Source organism: Hemitrygon akajei, unplaced genomic scaffold (assembly GCF_048418815.1).
Source record: "Hemitrygon akajei unplaced genomic scaffold, sHemAka1.3 Scf000048, whole genome shotgun sequence".
Classification (NCBI taxonomy): Eukaryota; Metazoa; Chordata; class Chondrichthyes; order Myliobatiformes; family Dasyatidae; genus Hemitrygon; species Hemitrygon akajei.
The window spans coordinates 5,778,797-5,804,204 of record NW_027331934.1 but is presented as its reverse complement, the minus strand read 5'-3'; the positions used below and the strand labels follow the sequence as shown (position 1 = coordinate 5,804,204).

At 40.6% G+C, this 25,408-nt stretch overlaps 1 protein-coding gene across 1 annotated transcript in view; it reads left to right on the top strand.

Moving 5' to 3' along the window:
• LOC140720938 (uncharacterized) overlaps nucleotides 1-25,408 on the top strand; it is a 37,153-nt gene that overhangs the window by 1,563 nt on the left and 10,182 nt on the right. The window contains exons 2-4 of the mRNA XM_073035789.1: nucleotides 3,085-3,257; nucleotides 4,441-4,617; nucleotides 13,947-14,242. The gene's annotated coding sequence lies outside the window, so the exon portion shown is untranslated. The remainder of the gene's footprint in view (nucleotides 1-3,084; nucleotides 3,258-4,440; nucleotides 4,618-13,946; nucleotides 14,243-25,408) is intronic.

Here is a 25,408-nt window from a genome sequence, read left to right as displayed (position 1 = left end):
AATATACATATAAAACAAGTTAGCAGTAATAAACCTAAAAGTGTAGGAATAATAAATAATAAGCAAGCTCTATCGATGTCTAGGGGTAAATGAATTGTCATAGGAAAGTATAGAGTTCAGTTCATAAATGCTGAGGTGGTTATGGCTGTTGTATTGAAATCGTTGGAGTGAGAGCGAGCGAGATGTAACAGCAACAGCTGCGGCAGGCAAACCTTTTGTGGCTTTCTTAATCCATCATATCGTTATGGCCATTCAGTTATGACCCCTCCCTCCTTCAGCTAGACCATTCTTCTGTGGTGGACTCATCACTCTGGCATGAGTGGACACACACACAAGTCCCCACCGGCCCTGCTGTAACACTGTGAGCTTTACTGACCGATCTCCTGGTTCGGTCTCCGAAGGTGGTGTCTGAAGGGTGTCTCTCCAGACCTGCCTTTTATCCCCACTCACGGGGTCTCAGCTATCCATCAACTCTGAATGACCGTGTCCATCAAATCAGGCCACTACTGCTATCTCCTGAGGAATGTTAAGGAGCAAAGTGAAGTCCTTGTAGTGGAAGGTAAATAATCCAGGAAGAGTCATAATACAGTAAATCAACAGTCTCTCTCCCCCTCTTATCTGTAGCAGATGTTCTTGCCTGGGCTTTATCTCTCTCTTTCATGAGCAGCATAACAACAGCAATAGTTCGTAGTTCTCAGGAGGGGGTTTGGGAATGGTTAACTCTGCAGCCATTGTCCATCAGGTCTGTTCATCACTCTTAACAACAGAAACATAGAAAACCTACAGCACAATACAAGCCCTTCGGCCCACAAAGTTGTGCCAACATGTCCCTACCTTCGGAATTACTATGGTTACCCATAGCCCTCTATTTTTCTAAGCTAGTTTTTCTTTATTTTTCTCCAGTGTCTCCAGGTACCTATCCAAAAGACACTATCATACCCACCTCCACCACCGTTGCTGGTAGCCAATTCCACACACTCACAACTCTCTGAGTAAAAAACTTATCCCTATCATTTCCTCTGCAACTACACACGAACACCTTAAACCTGTGCTGTCTTGTCATAACCATTTCAGACCTGGGAAAAAGTCTCTGACTATCCACACGATCAATGCCTCTCACCATCTTATACACCTCTATCAGGTCACCTCTCATCCTCTGTTGCTCCAAGTAGAAAAGTCCGAGTTCACTCAAACAATTTTAAAAAGGCATGCTCCCCAAACCAGGTAACATCTGTGTAAATCTCTGCAACCTTTCTATGGTTTCCACATGCTTCATGTAGTGAGGCAACCAGATTGAGCACATTGGGGTGTGACCAGCATCAGATATAGCTGCAACATTACCTCTCGGCTCCTAAATTTAATCCCGCGATTGAGGGAGGTCAATGCACCATATACCTTCTTAACCACGGAGTCAACCTGCGTAGCAGCTTTGAATGTCCTATGGACTGGGAACCCAAGATCCCTCTGATCCTCCACACTGCCAAGAGTCTTACCATTAATACTATATTCTGCCATCATGTTTGACCTAACAAAATGAACCACTTCACACTTATGCTGGTTGAACTCTATTTGCCACTTCTTAGCACATTTTTGCATCCTATCGATGTCCCGCTGAAACCTCTGACAGCTCTCCACCCTATCCACAACTCCCCCAACCTTTGTGTCATCAGCAAATTTACTAACCCATCCCTCCACTTCCTCATCCAGGTCATTCATAAAAATTACGAAGAGTAAGGGCCCCAGATATTTGTATACTGTAATTGATTTAGTTATTTTTATTATTTTAATTAGGGTTTTTTTGTTCTATATTATGTATTGCATTGAACTGCTGCTGCACAGTTAACAAATTTTCTGACACACGCCATTCATAATAAACCTGATTGTGATTCTGAGTGGACTGATGATACATTTTTCCTGAGGCTTGAAATGTCTGATACATTTCAGGTGAGAGGAGATCTGAGCGGCAGGTTTGCTTCTTTCCACAGAGTGGTGGGAGACCCCACTGGTCACATGATCACATTTGCCCCTCCCATTTAACAACAGATGGGCAGCATCTGCCCATCTGTTTCTGAGGCACTCACTTCGCGCATGCTCTCTGTCTCCGGCTGGGCGGTGTTTTCATTTCCGCTCAGTGCTGAAGTACTTCATCTGTGGGATTGGGAAAGGGTCCTCATCTTCTGGGTGGGGGAGCCAGGGATCTGGATCACTGTCTGCGGGCCGAAGATATCGCGTTCCCATCAGTGAGTATTGAGACCAGTCCCGAGCAGGGAGATCCATTGTTGGCCGTGAGCCCTGAACTGATCACGAATTACTCATTTATTTTCCGATTATCTGGGCTTGTCAAAAATGTGTGGACTTCACTTAACCTGCATTGAACGATTCAAACCAGGAGCCCAGGCTGTCTATTTCTGCAGAGTTGAAATGGAAGTCCCGCCAATAGGTCATGTGAGGCTGTGTGCCGCAGATCTGCCCCGCCCTCCGCTTTGTGACGCAAGATCACATAGTGTGATTTTCGCCACTGTGTTCATTAACTTCCCTGAACTCGCCTCGTTTCCTGAGGCTGCTCACATTTGTCCTTGAGCTTTCTGGCTGTTGTGTCTTCTCCCAGACTGGGGTGGGTGAGAAAGGAGAACGTTCGAGGTTGTGGGGATCTTTGATTTCACTGCCTGCTTTACCGAGGGACTGGGAAGTCTAGGGGGGAGAGTGGTTTCTGTGATGTGCACGTGGCCAAGTGGTTAAGCAATCTGAAGGTCATGAGTTTGAGCCTCAGGCCAGGCAGTGTGTTGTATCCTTGAGCATGGCACTTAACCACATATTGCTCCTGCACGTTTATAGCCCAGATGGATCAAATCACCAAATCCTGTTCCTGTGTCTTATGTATTACCATGACAGAATGGTGGCTCCTTCTTATCCCATATTGTTTTGTGATGTGTGAGGGACAATAAAAGATTGTTCACTGAGATTATTATATTTGGCTTCAACGTTTAAATTTCAGTGAGTTTTGTTCTTAGTAACATTAAGCAGAAATGTTTGGTTCTCCTTTTCATTGTTAATGTGCTTCATTATCTCTCTGGTTAATGTTAGACCTGCGGTGAGAGGTTTATTGGAAGAAAAACCCCAACTGCAAGCAAACCATGGCTGAAGATGTGGGAATAGCAACAAGTGAACTAGCCCGAGGACTGAGAGCATCAACTGGAGAGAACACCTCTGAATCAGCTGACTTGGAGTTCCCAGTGAGTCAGTGAGGAGGAAGTTTGGTGAGTCTCATTTACTCAAACACTGGTCCTTTATACATTACATACCTGTACAATAGAAGGTGGGAAATAGTTGGTGAGACTGAATGTGCCCAGAAGAACCATTTATGCCTCTGTCAGACACAGTTCTGGTAATGTGCTTCCAGCAGCCCAGCCCTTTAAACTCACTCGCATTTTGTGGAAGTCAGATCTGGATAAAATGGTGGAAATCGGGCAGAATCTCAAGTTGCTGGAGATCTGCATTAAAAACTGAAAATGAAGTCATCGTGACAAAATGTTTTTAACCTGAATTGTAAAGATTGTTCCTCTCCCCACAGGTGTTCCTTACATGCTGAGCAGTTTGGTAATTCCAATTTCTTTTTATTACATTCACTCTGGATTGGTTTATGTTTCCTGAAATGTACCGGTTTTAATATGGACATGGAAATGGCTCACTCTGTGACAGTAGAACAGTAGAGTAACCACAACTTTCCCCTGCAAATTACCCTGCTACCAATTAGTTTGTTATTCCTAGAAATGTGTTCAGTACAGTTGCTGCGAACAAGGTTTACAAAAATAATCTCAGGAATTTTCGGCGTTATGTATGAGGAGCATTTGATGGCTCTGGACCTGTGCTCAATGGAGTTCAGAGGGACGGTGGGGGTGGTGGAGGGATGTATGGTTAAGTAAACCTACCAACTGCTGAAAAGCCTGGATACAGTGGACATGGAGAGGATGTTTCCATTAGACTGTGATCTGACAGCACAGTCTCGGAATAAAGAAGCTTCTCTTTAAAACTGAGAGGAGAAGAATTTTTTGGCCAGAAGATGTCTGATCTGTGGAATTTGTTGCCACAGAGGCTGGTTGAAGCTGCCATTTGGGTATATTTATGACAGCGATTAACATATTCCTGATTGCTGAGTAGCTCAGGGTTACAGGAGGAAGGCAGGAATATGGTGTTGGAATGAAAATCAGCTGTGGTTAAATGGTGGGGCAGACCAGATGGATCGAATCATCTAATTCTGTTCCTGACTGAATGATGGCTCCTCCTTATCCCGTATCATTTTGTGATGTGTGAATGACAATAAAAAAATGTTTACTGAAATCATTATATCAGCCTTCAACGTTTTGTTCTTAGTAACATTAACCAGAAATGTTTGGTTCTCCTTTTTATTGTTATTGTGCTTCATTATCTCTCTGGTTAAAGTTAGACCTGCGGTGAGAGGTTTATTGGAAGAAAAAGCCCAACTAGAAGCAAACCACGGCTGAAGACAAGGGAACAGCAACAAGTGAACCAGCCTGAGGACTGAAAGCATTAACTGGAGAGAACAGCTCTGCCTCAAGAGACTCGGAGATTCCATTTATTCAGTCAGGAGAAAGTTTGGTGAGTCTCATTTACTCAAACTCTGATCCTTTAGACATTACATACCTGTATAAGGGAAGGTGGGATATAGTTGGAGCGAGACTGAATGTGCCCAGAAGAACCATTTATGCCTCTGTCAGACCCAGTTGCAATCACTCCAGGTCTGGTAATGAGCTTCCAGCTTCCAGCCCTTTAAAACCACTCCTATTCTGTGGAAGTCGAATCTGGAGAGAGTCACTCAGAGACCGTATAAGTACAAATGCTTTGTTCCAAGCACCTGAGGCTTACTATGTTAGTCACTCAGACAGACACAGTCGATGACTGTCCCCACCCAATCCACTAACTGACTAACAATTCCCCTTACACCACAGATATATCCATCCAGATACTCCCCACACAACACAGGCTGGAGCCAAAGATATTTACTGCATGACCCGCCCCTATAGACAAGTTACAGAACAGTCATAATGGCTTCCAGACACAGAACAGACTGAAGCTGTCCTATCTCTTCGCATGAGTGCACATGGAGATAAGCATCCTGAAACCCTAGCTAGCTACCCTCAAGAAGAAATATGGCTCAGCATGGCTTAGCACATCTGTTGATCATCAGCAGTTTCTTTCAGAAAAACAGGCTGCTATTGTTTAATGAAGTGTTAACCCTTTTACATACTTTATCATTCCATCTTTTAGATCATTACATGATCAACAAAGCAGTAACTTTTTACAGAGAAAGCAACCGAGTACAGCTTTGACTTCTCAGTGGGTAATGACAGTGTACCACAGTAATTATAACAAAGATATGTACAACTATTAGGCCATAATGCAGTATCATGCCCCACATATTACCAAACAGGCCTTCAAGATCACCGTTTCGATCCTTCGGTGAACTTGTGTAAATCCTGCCCTAGTTTCTTGATGCTGTCAATCTCCTTTGCAGTGTGCTCGGAGAGGGATGTAATGTTAGCAGATTCATCAGGGATATAGGTTCAACATTCTGTGTCAATAATAGCACAGGTTCCCCCTTTCTCAGCTAGGATAAAATCTAAAGCCATACAATTCTGTAGGACTGTTTGTCATATTGCAATAATTTCAGTGGATATTTTTGTTACTTGGGCCTGTGTTTCTGTCAGGGCCCCTGCAGTATTGTGGCCAGCTCCTCAAGTGCTGTATCCAAATTGATTATCTCTCATAAATTCCCGGCTACTCCATAGGAGAGAAAAGTAATCATCCAAAATCAATCAGTCTCAGTTGTTCCTCTCGGCTGCTGGGCACCTGCAAGTATGGCCAGGATGCATGTTTCCCAGTATTGGAAGTTCCGTTTGGTGGGGGCCTGAGACACCATTCCTCAAAACACTGACAGCCACAGTCATCTATGACTGGACCACAGGTCCTCATCTCACTTCCCCGGATGTTATTTGAGAAAGCCCAGGCTGAGAGTTCCTCACTCTGGTTGAGCAGGATTACTGACATTGGAAGCATAGTTTTACCATGCTGTGGAATTTCAGCACAAACCCAGCAGGCCCTGAGTTCTGCCTGTTTGGCATAAGTATGACAGAAAGACAGAAATGTGTTAACATGGGGGCCCCCGGATGCTGGGGTGAGCCCTCTCAAAGACATAAACATGAACACCACTAACAACCAATACATTCCCGTTAGTCCGAGAGAGACCTTCTACACAGTTCCTTCAGTAACATGTTTGGCACCTAATGATGTATCCACCGAGATTGCCCCTTCAATTTCACACCCATGTGAGTGGTCAGCACACCTAATATGGTCCTCTCCACCGAGGTCCAAGATTCCCTCAATCCCAGTTGTTTGTCAGGAAAAAAAATCCCAGGTTCCATGGTGGGATAGTCACCCCTCTCTGCAGAGTAGTTCTCTTCCTTGTAAGCCTGTCGTACCTGTGAATGTATGCTTGAAAAATTTTGGTTAGTTGGCATATATATGTCCCCATGTCTTCCCCTTGGGTATGAATATCCAATTTTGCTGGTAGACTTTCTGGGAGCAATGGTACACAAGGTCTTAGTCCCCAGGGTGTCATCATGGGCCATCCATAAATGATTTCAGCTGGTGACAACCCTGTTTTCCCCTGTGGGGTAACCCTCATATGGAACTGAGTAACGGAAGGACCTTCAACCGAGTCCAGTCTCCACTGTTAGTTTGGCCAGTTTACTCTTCAGAGTGCCATTGGCTCTCTCCACTGTGCCAGTGGCCCGTGGGTGGTGTACACAGTGGAATTGTTGCTGGATAGCTAGTTCATTACGTACGCCTTTGTTTACTTTCATCACGAAGTGTGGGTCATTGTCAGAGCTCAGCATCTCTGCCAGGCCGTACCCGGGAAGTATTTCCCGTAATAATACCTTCACAACAGTCATAGCAGTATTATTGGTAGTTGGAACAGCTTCAACCCATCTACTAAACACATCTATAATATCTAAGCAGCATCTATAGCAATGTACTCTAGGCAATTCAATAAAATCATCCTGTAGACACAAAAAGGTCCACCTGGCAAGGGAGTCATACCCGGTGTGCAGGGTACAGGTTACCAACCATTCCCTCCTTTCCCAGGTGTGTACAATTATGTATATAATCGACCAATATTGGTAAAAACTCTGTAGGAACACAAACCTGTCCCGCTGGGGTGATCCAAAAACCTAGGTTGGGGTCTTTCTGGCACCCCATCTGGGACCACAGTTTTCACTCCTCCTCAGAGGCGTCCCCCTGAGAAGAACAAAACTCGAGGTAGGTGTAGAGTGGTGTGTAAGTTCTTTCCAAAGGTGACATTACTAATGGGGTGGCCAGAGGAAGTCAGGAATCCCCATGTTCCCAGCGAGCCCTGTAGTCATGTACAATTCCAAATGCATAACGGGAGTCTGTGTAAACGTTCCCACTTTAGTCTGTTGCTGGGATACAGGCACGAGTCAGAGCAAACAGCTCAGCCTTCTGGACAGAGACAGCTGCTTCAAAAGAGGCTTGCTCAATTACTTCACTGTCCGTCACTATCGCATAGTCAGGATATCGTTTTCCTGCTGGATCCACAAAGGAGCTTCCTTCCTCATAAAACGTTGCCTCGGGATTGAGGGGATATTGCAGAATGGATGGGAGAGTCTGTCCTTCTTTCATGGTGATCCAGACAGGGGGACAGTTGGTGCGACAGATTTCCTGGCCTGAAATTACACAGAGATGGGATACAGCATCTTGGGATTGGACACTATTAAAAGGTTGTCTTACCAGATATCCCGTCTTCACCTCAGACTCCTTCCCGTATTAGACTAGACCCGCGGCCAAGTCTTGCCAGTCTCCCTCGGTGCTGGAGGCTTGTTTCGTTAGGGTGTAGGCCAGGAACCCTGGGCTCTTTGGCTTGAACCCAGTGCAAACCCTAATGGTGGTATGGGGAACTACCAGTTCTGTCTGTCGCCAAAGGAAATCTGGAAATTCCGCCAGTAATGCAATACCGTCTCTTCCTTTAACCTGTCTAATCACTGTGACTGGGAACTTCTGTCCGTCAAGGGGTGCATAATATTGGCTTTCCTCAGTGGCGCACCCCGTAGGGTCAAAGCACAGAGTCACATGAGGGTCGGCTGCTGGCAGAAGGAGTGGAATCTAAATTAAGTGCCCTCCACTTGGGGGTCGGAAACTGGGGAAGCTGCCGGTTGTTCACCTGTCAAGGGTGACAGCATTGTCTGTGCAAAGAATCTCGACTTCCAACAGACAGAGCAAGTCTCTCCCTGCTAGATTACACTCCCCGTCTGGTGGTGACTGTAAATGAAACCTCACACTGGCTCCCCTGGAATTCCACCTGCAGTGGCTGGGTACGTGAATACATACGTTCCGTGCCTTCGAACCCTGACAGAGTGATTATAATGTCTGATAGCTGGAATCCCTTTTCCAATACTATTTCCTGATCGAGAGTGGTTGTGGTTGCCTCATATCAATCATAAACGGAACTGGATTTCAGGCAACTTGCAATATTACATTGGGCTCTTCCTGAGGGTTGGCACTCATGGTTGGAAGCATCGTCTTGTCAGTTTCTAAACGGGTTGTTGTCCCTACCTGTCCCGTGCTAGGTTTTTTCTCCCATTTCTGTTCCTCAGATATAGCCCGCTCGCGTCCTTCTTCCCGCTGAGCATATTCAGCTTTAATATTAGTTCCCTTCGGGGTTGATCGAGATTCGAAAGTTGGGTCCTAATGATATGTCAAAGCTCGTCACATTTGATTTCGGTCATTGTCAGTCTAATCCATATTATTTGTTTTAATCATGTTGGCTAACTTAGTTGGTAAGCATTGGAGCAGTAGGGCATTAAACTGGGGGGGACAGATTCGCTTGGTCTCCTGCGAAGGTGCCGTAGCAGGCACAAATCGCTCTCAATAGTCTGGTCCTGATTACCCAGCCTTATGTTTGCATTCAGGTACTTTAGTGATGTTTACAGGTTGCTGGAGAGCCCTTTCCAAAGCTTGAATGATTTGGTCCATCTGTTCATTCTCATTATGTTTTCCCGCCTGTCACTGCTGATAGGTTTGGTATCTCAATTCTGCCTTCAATTTCCACCCCTCATCAGCTGAGAGAATCATGCAGCAGAGACCAAATAAATCTTGCAGAGTCACATTAAACTTTTGTGTAGTACTGTGGACAAAATGAGCAAACTGTGCTGGTTTTTCTTTTCTATCTGGGGCCTGATTCATGATCATTATCATTTCTTGAGGCTTCCAGGGTGCATACACAGGAATCACTGAGGGCTGTCCCTCCTCCTAATCCTAGGGGGAGCGTTTGCTACTGTTGTTCAGGAGGATTGAAACTAATGTGGCAGGGGGATAGGAACAAGTGCAGAGAGACAGAGGGGTGCAAAATGAGAGTAGAAGCAAAAAGTAGTAAGGTGAAAGGTAAAAGTGGCAGGCAGTCAAATCCAGGGCAAAAATCAAAAAGGGCCACTTTTCAACGTAATTGTATAAGGGCTAAGAGTGTTGTAAAAACAAGCCTGAAGGCTTTGTGTGTCAATGCAAGGAACATTTGTAATAAGGTGGATGAATTGAATGTGCAGATAGTTATTAATGAATATGATATAGTTGGGATCACAGAGACATGGCTCCAGGGTGACCAAGGATGGGAGCTCAACATCCAGGGATATTCAATATTCAGGAGGGATAGACAGGAAAGAAAAGGAGGTGGGGTAGCGTTGCTGGTTAGAGAAGAGATTAACACAATAGAAAGGAAGGACATTAGCCTGGAGGATGTGGAATCGATATGGGTAGAGCTGCGTAACACTAAGGGGCATAAAACGCTGGTGGGAGTTGTGTACAGGCCACCTAACAGTAGTAGTGAAGTTGGGGATGGCATTAAACAGGAAATTAGAAATGCGTGCAAAAAAGGAACAGCAGTTATAATGGGTGACTTCAATCTACATATAGATTGGGTGAACCAAATTGGTAAGGGTGCAGAGGAAGAGGATTTCTGAGAATGTGTGCGGGATGGTTTTCTGAACCAACATGTCGAGGAACCAACTAGAGAACAGGCCATTCTAGACTGGGTATTGAGCAATGAGGAAGGGTTAATTAGCAATCTTGTCATGTGAGGCCCCTTGTGTAAGAGAGACCATAATATGGTGGAATACTTCATTAAGATGGAGAGTGACATAGTTAATTCAGAACCAAATGTTCTGAACTTAAAGAAGGGCAACTTTGAAGATATGAGATGTGAATTAGCTAAGACAGACTGGCAAATGATATTCAAAGGGTTGACAGTGGATAGAAACATAGAAAATAGGTGCAGGAGTAGGCCGTTCGGCCCTTCGAGCCTGCACCGCCATTTAGTATGATCATGGCTGATCATCCAACTCAGAACCCTGTACCTGCTTTCTCTCCATACCCCAAATCCCTTTAGCCACAAGGGCCATATCCAAATATAGCCAATGAACTGGCCTCAACTGTTTCCTGTAGCAGAGAATTCCACAGATTCTCCACTCTCTTTGTGAAGAAGTTTTTCCTCATCTCGGTCCGAAAAGTCTTCCCCTTTAACCTTAAACTGTGACCCCTCGTTCTGGACTTCTCCAACATCAGAAACAATCTTCCTGCATCTAGTCTGTCCAATCCCTTTAGAATTGTATACGTTTCAATAAGATCCCCCATCAATCTTCAAAATTCCAGTGAGTATAAGCCTAGTCGATCCAGTCTTTCTTCATATGAAAGTCCTGTCATCCCAGGAATCAATCTGGTGAACCTTCTTTGTACTCCCTCTCTGGCAGGAATGACTTTCCTCAGATTAGGGGACCAAAACTGCACATAATACTCTAGGTGCGGTCTCACCAAGGCCTTGTACAACTGCAGTAGAACCTCCCTGCTCCTGTACTCAAACCCTTTTGCTATGAATGCCAGCATATCTTTCGCCTTTTTCACCACCTGCTGTACCTGCATGCCTCCCTTCAATGACTGGTGTACAATGACACCCAGGTCTCGTTGCACCTCCCCTTTTCCTAATCGGCCACCGTTCAGGTAATAATCTGTTTTCCTGTTCTTGCAATCAAAATGGATAACCTCATATTTATCCACATTAAATTGCATCTGCCATGAATTTGCCCACTCACCTAACCTATCCAAGTCACCCTGCATCCTCTTAGCATCCTCCTCATAGCTAACACCGTCGCCCAGCTTCGTGTCATCCGCAAACTTGGAGATGCTGCATTTAATTCCCTGGTCTAAATCATTTTTTTATATAACAAATAAAGCATTTATTAAACACTGAAAAACAAACTCCCAAAAGTAGACAAACCGCTAACGTAACCGGAAATCAGCTGCTGTGCGGCAGCATAAACAGTTCTTAAAGCAATAAAGCTTAAACAGTTCTTAAAACGATGTTGCAAAAACAGTTCTTCAAAGTAGTACTGCAAAAGTTCAAAATGCTTACAGTCCATTAAAGGAGAGACTTTTTAGACAATTTAAATTCTCTTTCACGTCGTGTTGTTGTGGTACCCAGTCGAACTATACTTTTCCCGGAGAATTTACGAAGATGAAAATGAAACGGTTTAAAGGCACTGACCTTTCCTTTACAAAACTGTGCCCAATCCTCTCTGCTATATTTCGCAGGGATTAACATGGGGACAGCCAACGAATTCTTTCTGAATGAGGATCAAACAAGGTCGAACCTGTTTCACCGTCGAAGTCGACTTTTCTTGATCTTTTAGCTCCCGAACTCCTATCTTCACTCTCCACTGATTTTTAAATGGCAGTATTATAAAGAAACTGCTGTCGACGACCTTTTAAACTTTAGGCATTAATTAAAACTCCACCTTTCAACCAAACTTTCAACCAAAAAACGAGATAACAATTCCTTCCCTATTGTCAAATAGTTTCTTTGATGCTTATTAAATTTCTTAGAAAAGTAAGCTACTGGATGATCAACCTCATCACCCTCATTACTTTGCATTAATACTGCTCCTGCAGCCTCATCACTAGCATCTACAGCTAATGAAAAAGGTTTTTCAAAGTCAGGTGCCTTAAGCACAGGTTGTCGACATATCATAGTTTTCAATTTTTCAAATGCTTCTTTTTTAAAAATATTTATTTATTTATTAAATTTTAGAAAATTACAAAGAATAAATGTGATGATAAATAGTGAGAAAAATAATATTAACCCTCCCCCCTCCCCCCTTAAAACTTATCTAAAGAGAGAAAAAAAAGAGAAAGTTTGCCTGGATATCGGAGGATCCCCACATGCTCCATGGAGTTCAAAATAATTTTAATATTTATTTTTACTTTCCCCAATTACTTTATAATTTTATCTTCAAAGGACCTATGTATTTAATCCTATATTTTGTAGGTATGGGAGCCAAATTTTCAAAAATATGTTATCATATTCATTTCTTAGATTGTATGTAATTTTTTCAAGTGGAATACAACTCTGTATTTCATTAATTCAACAATCCATAGTTAAATATAAATCAGATTTCCTAGTAACTGCGATAACTTTTTTGGCTACTGCCAATGCAATTTTTATAATTTTTTTCTGATACTTATTCAATTTAAGTTTCGGTATTGTCCCTTCAATGTCTCCTAATAAAAATAATACTGGACTATGTGGGAGTTGTACTCCAGTAATTTGTTCCAATAAAAGTTTTAGATTTATCCAAAATGGTTGAATTTTAAAACAAGACCAAGTAGAATGTAAAAAAATACCAATTTCTTGATTACATCGAAAACATTGGTCAGACATATTTGAATTTAACCTATTTATTTTCTGTGGTGTTATATATAATTGATGTAAAAAATTATATTGTATTAATCTAAGTCGAACATTTATTGTATTTCTTATACTATCAGAACATAATCTTGACCAGTTTTTTCCATCAATTTTAACATTCAAATCAAATTCCCATTTTGTCTTGATTTATGAATTCCTGATTTAATTGTCTGTTTTTGAATCAAATTATACATGCAAGATGTAAATTTTTTAATTTTACCTTTTCGAATTAATATTTCTGGTTCACTAGATTTTGGCATCAACGTTGTTTGACCCAGCTTTTCTCGTAAATAAGCCTTTAATTGAAAATAACAGAACAGAGTGTTATTTGATATTTTATATCTATTTTTTAATTGATCAAACAACATCAATATACCTCCTTCAAAACAATCACCTATATATTTAATCCCCTTTTGGAACCAATTATGTAAAAGTTTATTATCTATTCTAAAAGGAATAAGCCTATTTTGAATTAAAGTTCTTTTTGCTAATAAAGATTTCTTTATCTCATCGTCCATAGTTACCTTATTCCATAAATCAATCAAGTGTCTTAATATAGGAGATTCTTTTTTTCCTGTATCCATTTACATATATAATCTTCTGGTATATTTTCTCCTATCTTATCTAATTCTATTCTAATCCATGCCGGTTTTTCTTCATCAAAAAAAGACGCAATAAATCTAAGTTGATTTGCTTTATAATAATTCTTAAAATTTGGAAGTTGTAACCCTCCTAAATCAAATTTACATGTCAATTTTTCCAATGATATTCTTGACATCTTTCCTTTCCAAAGAAATTTCCTTACATATTTATTCAGTTCTTGAAAAAACTTCTGAGGTAATTGTATTGGTAAAGTTTGAAATAAATATTGCAATCTAGGGAATATATTCATTTTTACAGCATTAACTGTACCTATTAATGTTATTGGTAACATCATCCATTTATCAAGATCCTCTTTTTTTTAATAATGGCAAATAATTTTGTTTATATAAATTTTTTACATCATTATCAACTCTAATACCTAAATATTTTATCCCGTTTATTGACCATCGAAATTGAGTTACTAATCAACATTGATTATAATTTCCTTTGGTAAGGGGTAAAATTTCACTCCTTTCAGATTTTCGGAGAAGGACTTCTGAGAATCGGAGCAAGAGTGAGGCGGAAGCCATTTTGAATTTTACCGGTTTTCATCTGAGTTGAGAGAGGCGGGACTGTGCAGGCGTGTGACGTCGGGCAGTGAAGTGCGGGAGATTTAAAAGGAACACAGCCAGATACAGCGGGCAGCGTCGTTGCGGGCAGTGGAGTGAGCCGGGAGTAGAGTGGAGGCCTAAGGGCTTTGGCTCAACGGGCTTTGGTGGAACCGGGCGAGGCGAGGAAGACCGGAGCTGCAGAGCTCTCACAGCTAGTTGCTTGGTAAGTATTGGTAAGTAGTCCTGCTTCCTTTTACACATATGACTTTAAAAGTATTGTTAAATAGTGTGATAGTTAGCTGTATTGGGGCAAAGGGTTCTTGCATAACTAATACTAGTACATTAAATTAACTATATAGCATGGAGCAGGTGATGTGTTACTGCTGCGAGATGTGGGAACCGGTGGACCCCATTGAGGGACACGGCGACTACATTTGCAGCAAGTGTTTGTTGCTCGAGGAAATCCAGCTTCATATTGATGAGCTGCAGTCCGAGCTTCAGACACTGCGACACATCAGGGAGGGGGAGAGTTACCTGGACTCTGTGTACCAGGAGATAGCCACACCTAATAGATTAACTAATGTAGATTGCAGTCAAGCACAGGATGGTGTGGCTATGAGTGAGGCAAGTAGGGGAATCCAGGAGGTAGGGCTGGAAGAGATGCAGGCCTTGCTCTTGTCCAACAGATTCGAGGCTTTAACTCCCTGTGAGGGCAGGAGCGGGGACTGTGGGGAGGATGAGCAACCTGCCCATAGCACCATGGAGTGGGGGGCCATTCCAGAGGGGGGAGTCAATAGAAATGTTGTAGTAATAGGGGACAGCATCGTCAGGGGGATAGATAGGGTTCTCTGCAACCGAGAGCGAGAGTCCCGAAGGCTATGTTGCCTGCCTGGTGCCAGGGTTAAGGACATCTCTTCTGGGCTGGAGAGAAACTTGCAGTGGGAGGGGGAGGATCCAGTTGTCTTAATACACATCGGTACCAATGACATAGATAGGACAAGGAAGAAGGTTCTGTTACAGGAATATGAGCAGCTAGGGGTCAAATTAAAAAACAGAACCTCAGGGGTAATAATCTCTGGATTATTACCTGAGCCACGAGCAAATTTGGCTAGGTTAAATAAAATTAGGGAGTTAAACGCGTGGCTCAAAGACTGGTGTGGGAGAAGTGGGGTTTGCTTCTTGGGACACTGGCACCAGTACTGGGACAGGAGAGAACTGTTCCGGAGGGACGGGCTTCACCTGAACCGGGCTGGGATTAGTGTCCTGGTGAATCATATAACTAGGGCTGCAGAGAGGTCTTTAAACTAACTAGTGGGGGGGAGGATTCTAGAGAGCAAATAATTAAAAAGACAATGGAGAAGGTAATAGATGTAGGTAAAAGTGGAGGAATAAAAAGACAGAGTGTGTCAGGAGGGGAAAGAATGTACGGAGATAAGCGTAAAGTTGTACAAAAGGAAAAGGTAGGAAATAAGTGTCAAACATATTTGAAAGTCCTTTATTTGAATGCACGTAGTATTAGGAATAAAATTGATGAGTTGATGGTACAAATAATTACGTATGGTTATGATATTGTGGCAATTACGGAAACATGGCTGCAGGGTGACCAGGACTGGGAATTAAACATACAACGGTATTCGACAATTAGGAGAGACAGGCAAGAAGGAAAAGGAGGTGGGGTGGCTATGTTAATAAAGCAAGAAATCACTGCAATAAAGCAAAATGATATTGGCTCAAAGGATCAGGATAACGAAACAATTTGGGTAGAAATAAGAAATAGTAAAGGGAAAAGAGCAGTGGTGGGAGTAGTCTATAGGCCTCCAAACAGCTGTAACTCAGTTGGTCGGAGCATAAATCAGGAAATAGTTGGGGCTTGTAATAAGGGAACAGCTATAATTATGGGGGATTTTATCTTTCATATTGACTGGACTAATCAAGTGGGACACAGCAGCCTTGAAGAAGAGTTTATTGAGTGTATTCGGGATGGGTTCCTTGAACAATACGTTACTGAGCCAACAAGGGGGCAAGCAGTCTTAGATCTGGTCCTGTGTAATGAGACAGGACTAATAAAAAAATGTCCTAGTAAAGGATCCTCTTGGAATGAGTGACCATAGCAAGGTCGAATTCCATATTCAATTAGAGGATGAGAGGGTTGGATCTCAAACAAGCGTACTGAGCTTAAATAAAGGAGACAATGATGGTATGAGAGCGGAATTGCTTAAGATGGATTGGGAAAATAGATTAAAGGGTAGATCGGTACTTGATCAGTGGTGTATATTTAAGGAGTTATTTTACAACTATCAAGAAAAATATATTCCACTGAAGAAAAAAGTGTGTAAAAGAAAAAATAGTTATCCATGGCTAAGTAAAGAAATAAAGCAAAGTATACGACTAAAAAGAAAGTTATATAAGGTAGCTAAATCTAGTGGGAAGATTGAAGATCGAGAAGCTTTTAAAGATCAGCAGCAAATAACAAAAAGATTGATTAAGAAGGGGAAGATAGATTATGAAAGTAAATTGGCGATAAACATAAAAGCAGATAGTAAGAGTTTTTATAGTTACATAAAAAGAAAAATGCTGGCTAAAGTAAATGTTGGTCCCCTAGAAGATGAGACCAGGAAATTAATGGTAGGGGACATGGAGATGGCGGAAACGCTGAACAAATATTTTGTATCAGTTTTTACAGTAGAGGACACTCAAATTATCCCAACACTCGATAAACAGGGGGCTCGAGGGGGAGAGAAGCTAACTATGATTCAAATCACCAAGGAAATGGTACTTGATAAATTAATGGGACTGAAGGTGGATAAATCCCCTGGACCAGATGGCTTGCATCCTAGGGTCTTAAGGGAAGTGGCGTTCGGGATTGTGGATGCATTAGTGATAATTTTTCAAAACTCGCTGGACTCGGCAGTGGCCCGGCAGATTGGAAAAATGCTAATGTAACTCCTTTATTTAAAAAGGGCAATAGTCAGAAGGCGGGGAATTATAGGCCAGTTAGCCTAACATCTGTGGTTGGCAAAATGTTGGAATCGATAATTAAGGAAACAGTAACAAGGCATTTGGATAAACATAGCTTAATAGGACAAAGTCAGCATGGCTTTACAAAAGGGAAGTCATGTTTGACAAATTTGTTGGAGTTCTTTGAGGACATAACATATATGGTAGATAAAGGGGAACCAGTGGATGTGGTGTATTTGGACTTCCAAAAGGCATTTGACAAGGTGCCACACCAAAGATTATTACTTAAAGTAAAAAATCATGGGATTGGGGATAATACTCTGGCATGGGTGGAGGATTGGCTTTCTAACAGAAAACAGAGAGTTGGGATAAATGGTTTATTCTCAGACTGGCAGTTGGTGACTAGTGGTGTTCCGCAGGGGTCGGTGTTGGGACCCCAACTCTTTACAATCTATATTAATGATTTGGAGAAAGGGACTAAGTGCAACGTATCGAAGTTTGCTGATGACACAAAGATGGGAGGGAGTGTAATGAGTGCGGAGGACATTGAAACCCTGCAGGGGGACATAGATAGGCTGAGTGATTGGGCAGACATTTGGCAGATGAAATATAATACTGACAAGTGTGAGGTCTTGCACTTTGGCAGGAAAAATAATAGAGCAAGTTATTATCTAAATGGAGAGAAACTGGAAAGTGCTTCTGTGCAAAGGGATCTGGGGGTCCTGGTGCAGGAAACACAAAAAGTTAGTATGCAAGTGCAGCAGGTGGTCAAGAAGGCCAATGGAATGCTGGCTTTTATTGCTAGGGGGATGGAGTATAAGAACAGGGAGGTCTTACTGCAGTTGTACCGGGTATTGGTGAGACGACACCTGGAGTACTGCGTGCAGTTCTGGTGTCCATATTTAAGAAAGGACATACTGGCTCTCGAGGCAGTGCAGAGAAGGTTCACTAGGTTAATTCAGGGGATGGGTGGGTTGATGTATGATTAGAGGTTAAGTAGATTGGGACTCTACTCATTGGAGTTCCGAAGAATGAGAGGCGATCTTATTGAAACATATAAGATTGTGAAGGGGCTTGATCGGGTGGATGCGGGGAGAATGTTCCCAATGATGGGTGAAACTAGGACTAGGGGGCATAATCTTAAAATAAGGGGATGCCATTCCAGGACTGAGATGCGGAGAAATTTCTTCACTCAGAGGGTAGTGGGGCTGTGGAATTTACTGCCCCAGAGAGCTGTGGAAGCTACTACACTCAATAAATTCAAAACGGAGATAGACATTTTCCTGGATAAAAATGGCATTAGGGGATATGGTGAGCGAGCAGGTAAGTGGACATGAGGCTAGGTTTAGATCAGCCATGTGATCTCTTGGACCAGTTTTCGATAGCCTGGATGGGTCGGAGAGGAATTTTCCAGATTTTTTCTCCTCAATTGGCAACTTGTTTTTTTTTTCCCCGGGTGATCACATGGGTTTGGGCGGGATGAATAATAAAATAAAATGGGCGGCATGGTGCCCTGTTGATTGGCACTGTTGCCTTGTGGGATTCGGTGAAAACTAGAGTTAAGATTGGATCAGCCATGATCTTGTTGAATGGCGGAGCAGGCTTGAGGGGCCGATTGGCCTACTCCTGCTCCTATCTCTTATGTTCTTATGTACTTTATACCCTGATACTTTCCCATATTCTTCCAATTTAAAAGATAATCTTTGCAAAGATTGCAATGGGTTTGTTAAATAAATCAAAACATTATCAGCAAATAAATTAATCTTATATTATTCTTGATTAACTCTAAAGCCCCCAATGTCTGAATCTGTTCTAATTAATTCAGCTAATGGTTCTATTGCCAATACAAATAAAGCAGGTGATAATGGGCAGCCTCGTCTAGTTGACCTCGTTAAGCAAAATGGTGTTGAAATCTGACCATTTGTAGCTACTTTAGCTTGAGGATTAGTATTTAAGGTTTTAATCCATTGTATAAAAGATTTTTCTAACTCATATTTTTCCAATACCTTAAATAAAAAATCCCATTCCAATCTATCAAATGCTTTTTCTGCACCCAAAGCAACTGCCACACTCATTTCCTCTCTTTTTTGTGCCAAATGAATTATACTAAGTAACCGGGTTATATTATCCATTGATTGTCTGTTTTTAATAAAACCTGTTTGATCCATATGTATTAATTTTGGTAAATATTTAGATATTCTATTAGATAAAATTTTTGCGATTATTTTATAATCTGTATTCAACAAAGAAATAGGCCTATATGATGTTGGTTTTAAAGGATCCCTGTTTTTTTTGGCAATACAGTTATGATCACTGTTAAAAAAGATTGTGGGAGTTTATGCATTCTTTCCACTTGGTATATTAATTCCATAAAAGGAGGAATTAATAAATCTTTTTTTTTATAAAATTCAGGAGGAAAACCATCTTCTCCTGGAGATTTATTACTCTGAAGTGATCCTAAAGCTTCTTCAACCTCTTTTAATATAAAGGGCCTATCTAATCATTTCTGTTCTTCCAAATTTAATTTTGGAAGGGTTATTTGTGATAAAAATTTATCTATCTCAGCAATCTTATTTTGTGATTCTGATTGATACAGTTCAGTATAAATTTTTTTTAAAGTTTCATTAATTTCTAAAGGTTTATAAGTAATCTTATTTACACTTGTTCTAATTGCATTTATTGTTTTAGAAGCCTGTTCTGTTTTCAACTGCCAAGCAAGAATTTTATGTGATCTTTCACCTAATTTGTAATATTTCTGTTTAGTTCTCATAATTACTTTTTCTGTACTATATGTCTGGAGTGTATTATATTGTAGTTTTTTATTAACAAGTTGTCTTCATTTTTCTTCTGTCAGATATCTCCTCATCTAATCATTAATATATATTGTAAACAACTGATGTGCCAGCACTGAGCCTTACGGTACCCTACTAGTCACTGCCTGCCATTCAGAAAAGGTCCCGTTTACTCCCACTCTTTGCTTCCTGTCTGCCAACCAATTCTCTATCCACATCAATACCATACCCCCAATACCATGTGCTTTATGTTTACACACTAATCTCCTGTGTGGGACCTTGTCAATAGCCTTTTGAAAATCTAAATATACCACATCTACTGGCTCTCCCGTATCCACTCTACTAGTTACATCTTCAAAAAATTCTATACGATTTGTTACGTATTCAGGCAACAATAAATATATATGAGTTAGGCAAGGGTTTTTATAACAAATAACACGTTTATTAAACACTGAAAACAAACCCCCCAAAAGTAAACAAACATTAGCTTAACCGGAATTCAGCTGCTGTGCGGCAGATTCACAGTTCTTAATAGCATTGCAGTTCAAACAGTTCTTAAAGCGGTATTGAAAAAAAAACAGTTCTTTAAAGCGGTATGCCGAAAGTTCAAAAGCTCACAGTCCATTTAAAAGGAGAGACTTTTTAAGGCGATTTAAATTCTCTTCCACGTCGTTGTCCTTCTATCCCCAGCATCGAACTTTCCCACGAAGAATTTTATGAAATATAACGGCTTAAAGGCACTGACCTTCCTTCCACACTATTCTCAATCTCCCGCTATCCCAGCAGAGATTAACACGAGAACAGTCAACGAAATCCTTCCAAATGAGGATCACACAAGGTCGAACTTTCCACCGTCGAAAATCGATTCTCCTCGATCTTTATCTTCCAGATTCTTATCTTCACTCTCCACCAGCAAAGAAACCGCTGGCAATGACCCTTTAAACTTTAGGCATTAGATAAAACTTCATTTTTCAACTAAACTGCGTCATCATATTAAATCACGCAGTGACATGAAGTCATCTTGGCAAATCTAGCCACGAACTGCCCCACCTGACAGGGTGGGTCTTCCTTTTATACCCTGTTAAAAAAACCTGTCACATGACCTCTACTGGCGGGAAAATGACGTCACTCCACCATCACAAAACCATTACCTCAAGTCCAGTATAACTTCAACCCCAGTCACGTGACATGGGTACGTAACACCTCCCTCCAAAAAAAACATTTTTGGTCTTACAAGAACAAAAATTTTAACAATTACTTACAAGAAAAACAAATGTATAAATTATATAACATACACAATATACAATACAGTAGGAGTGTTACAATTAAAAAAAACACTCAAAAAAAAATTACATTGTACATTCAACATAGAGATAGACAATCAGCAACCACATTATCTTTACCTTTAACGTGAGTTATCACAATATTGTACTCTTGTAACATCAAACCCCAATTTAATAATCTTCTGTTTTTGTTTTTCATCTTACTCAGAGAAACTAACGGATTATGATCAGTGTAAACAATAAGTGGTTTTTGAGTTGTACCAACATATACCTCAAAATATTCCAAAGCTAAAACAAGAGATAACAATTCTTTCTCTATTGTTGAATAGTTTCTTTGATGCTTATTAAATTTCTTAGAAAAGTATGCTACTGGATGATCAACCTCATCACCCTCATTCCTTTGCATCAATACTGCTCCCGCAGCCTCATCATTAGCATCTACAGCTAATGAAAAGGTTTTTCCAAAGTCAGGTGCCTTAAGCACAGGTTGTTGACATATCATTGTTTTCAATTTTTCAAATGCTTCCTGACAAGGCACTGTCCACACAAACTTCACATTCTTCTGCAGAAGGTTAGTTAATGGAAGGGCAACATTAGCAAAATTCTTACAAAATTTTCGATAATATCCTACCATTCCCAAAAATCTTCTGAGAGTTTTTTTTTCCCGTTGGAGTGGGAATCTCTAAAATTGCCTGAACATTTGCCTGAACAGGAGCTACCTTACCTTGACCTACAACATAACCAAGGTAAGTCACAGTGGCATGTCCAAATTCACTCTTGGCTAAATTAATAGTCAAGTTAGCTTTTGAAAGCTTTTCAAACAATTTCTCCACCACAATTATGTGTGTTTCCCAAGTATCATTTCCTGTCACTAAATCATCAATATAAGCATCAGTATCTTTCAATCCCTGAATCACAGAATTAATCATCCTCTGGAAAGTACCTGGGGCATTCTTCATCTCAAATGGAAGAACATTATACTCATATAACCCAGATGGAGTTACAAATGCAGAAATCTCTACCTCTGTCCGTTAATGGAACACACCAATACCCTTTCAATAAATCAATCTTTGTAAGGAACTTTGCTTTTCCAACCTTATCTACACAATCATCTACTCTAGGAATTGGATATGTATCTGTTTTCGTTACAGCATTCACCTTCCTATAGTCCATACAAAACCTAATACTACCATCAGGTTTTGGCACCATAACACATGGCGAACTCCAATTTGAGTTAGAAAGTCTAATAATATCATTCTCTAACATGTATTCAATTTCTTTCTCAGCAAGTTCACATTTTTCCATGTTCATCCTATATGGATGTTGTTTAATAGGTTTGGCATCTCCAACATCTACATCATGTGAAGCTATAGTAGTCCTTCTCGGAACATCTGGAAACAAATCCTTATACGTAAAAATCAATTCCTTCATCTGATGTTTCTGCTCTAGCTGTAAATGTGCTAATTTCTCATCCATATTTTCCAGAATGGTCGAATTAGGTAACCTAACAGAAACAATGTTAGATTTAGAATGAAAGTCAGATGAATCATCTATCATGTTCCCAGTTAAATCAAACTCATTCTCACTAACCACAACAGTCACAGTATCAGATTGTTTCCCAAAATATGGTTTAATCATATTTATGTGGCAAAGTTGTGTTGACCTTCTACGATCTGGAGTTTTTATTACGTAATCCACATCATTGATTCTAGACACAATTTCATAAGGACCATGAAATCTAGCTTGTAAAGGATTTGTCTGCACTGGGAAAAGAACCAACACCTTATCTCCAGGCTTAAACATCCTCATCCTAGCTTCTTTATCATACCAAGTTTTCATTTTCCCCTGAGCCAACTTTAAATTTTCCTTGGCTAAGCTACAAGCTTTATGTAACCTGTCCTTAAATTTCAAAACATAGTCCAACAAATTAGTGTGTACCTCCTTACTAATCCACTGTTCTTTCAATAAAGCTAAAGGTCCTCTAACTCTATGCCCAAACACAAGTTCAAATGGACTAAAACCTAAAGATTCCTGTACCGATTCCCTTACTGCAAATAAAAGTAAGTTTATACTCTCATCCCAGTCACTTTCATTTTCCACACAATATGTCCTAATCATATTCTTGAGGGTAGAATGAAAACTCTCCAAGGCACCTTGCGATTCTGGATGGTATGCAGACGAAGTGATTTGCTTAGCTCCCAATTTATAAACTATCTGTTGAAACAATCCAGACATAAAATTACTGCCTTGATCAGTTTGTATTTCCTTAGGCAATCCAAAATAAGTAAAGAATTTTATAAGAGCCTTCGTCACAGTTTTAGCTTTTATATTCCTAAGTGGTACTGCCTCTGGAAACCTAGACGAAGTACACATGATAGTCAACAAATACTGATAACCAGTTTTTGTCTTTGGTAATGGACCAACACAATCTACAATAACTTTAGAAAACGGTTCACCGAATGCTGGAATAGGTTGCAATGGAACTACTGGTGTAACCTGATTTGGTTTACCCACAATTTGACAAGTAGGGCACGTCTTACAAAACATGGCCACATCTTTTCTTAGACCAGGCCAGTAAAAATGTTTTAAAATCTTGTCCACAGTTTTCCTTACCCCTTGATGTCCACCTAAAGGCACACTATGAGCTAAAGTCAAAATCTCATTCCGATAAACTTTAGGAACAACCACCTGATAAACAACATTCCATTCCTCACTTGCAGGAATTGTAGGCGACCTCCACTTCCTCATCAACCCTCCTTTTTCCAAGTAATATCCTACTGACACCTTCTCAATTTCACTACCTAGTAAAGCTTGTTCCCTTAATTTTTAAATCTCAGGATCTCTATTCTGCTCTGCTATCATCTCCTTCCGAGACAGAGATAAATCTTCATAGTCAGACTTACTCCCAGAATCTTGTTCAAACAACGAAGGTAAGAAAGTCTCTGACACATCCTCAAAACTCGAATCCTGAGTTGAACAGTCATGAGTAACAACCTCATTCTGCACATCAATTTTTTTAGCCATAGCTCTAGTCACAACACAAGAAGAATCTGTGTTAGAATTCATCTCTGGTTCCTCTGACTCCATTGTCAAATGTACTTCAGGAAAAACTTGTCCACCTGCCAAGTCATTACCTAACAAGAAAGAAATACCCTTCACAGGTAAGCTATGCTGTAATCCTACTTTAACAAATCCTGTAACTAACCCTGACTTTAAATTTACTTTATGTAAATGTACAGGCATAAAATCACTTCCAACATCTCTGATGTAATTCACCTCACCAGTATCACTCTCTTCATTAAACTTCAACACATTGTCTAACATCAGTGATTGAGAAGCTCCAGTATCCCTAAGGATTTTTATTGGCACCAGAGTAGAGTAGATCCTTCTTTATAACCCTTCAGTTATAAAATGATCATATCCCTTTCTAACTTGGTCAGACTCTAACAAATCCTCATTTGTGTTTACCAAACCATGTAACTTTACAGGTGTTTCAGTATGTTGCACACAAGCATCTGGAACTGCTTACTTCTCTTTCTTTTTCAATTTGAAACAGTTAGCTATTACATGGCCAAGCTTCTTACAATAGTTACAAATAAGACCAAACTGTCTTTCCTTCACAGGTTTTCCTTCATCCTTACCTCTCTCATTAACCTCTGATTTAATTTCTGATTTACTATGAGACTCCATATTATTTTTCCTCTTAAAAATTCTACCCTGAGGAAATTTATTCTTATGGATTAAAACATACTCATCAGCTAAACTCGCACAGTCCTGCAATTTATCAGTATCCCTCTGATACTGTAAGTAAGTAAGTAGGTCCTTACTTCAACAGGAATGCTTCTTTTAAATTCCTCCATTAAAATCAGCTCTCTCAATGTATCATAGTCCCCATTTAAATTTTTAGAAGAAACCGATCTCTCAAAACACATAGCTTTATCATAGGCAAATTCCACATAAGTCTTTTCCACAGACTTTTTCAAACTCCTGAATCTTTCCCTATAAGCTTCTGGGACTAATTCGTACGCTTTGAGAATATGTGTTTTCACAATATCATAATCTCATGCTTGCGCAGCAGTTAAAGCTGTGTAAACTTGCTGTGCTTTGCCTTTAATTACACTCTGTAACAACACTGGCCATTTATCTTTCGGCCAGTCTGATATCCGAGCAATAGTTTCAAAATGTTGAAAATATCTTTCCACTTCTGTTTCACTAAATGGAGGGACCAATTTAATTTCTTGGCTAGCAACAAACGGTTTTTTAGAATCAGAAGACTGATTCCCAGACCTTAAATTTGCCATTGCATATTCAAACTCTCTCTCTTTCTGTTCAGTTTCCAATTTATAAAGCTCCAAT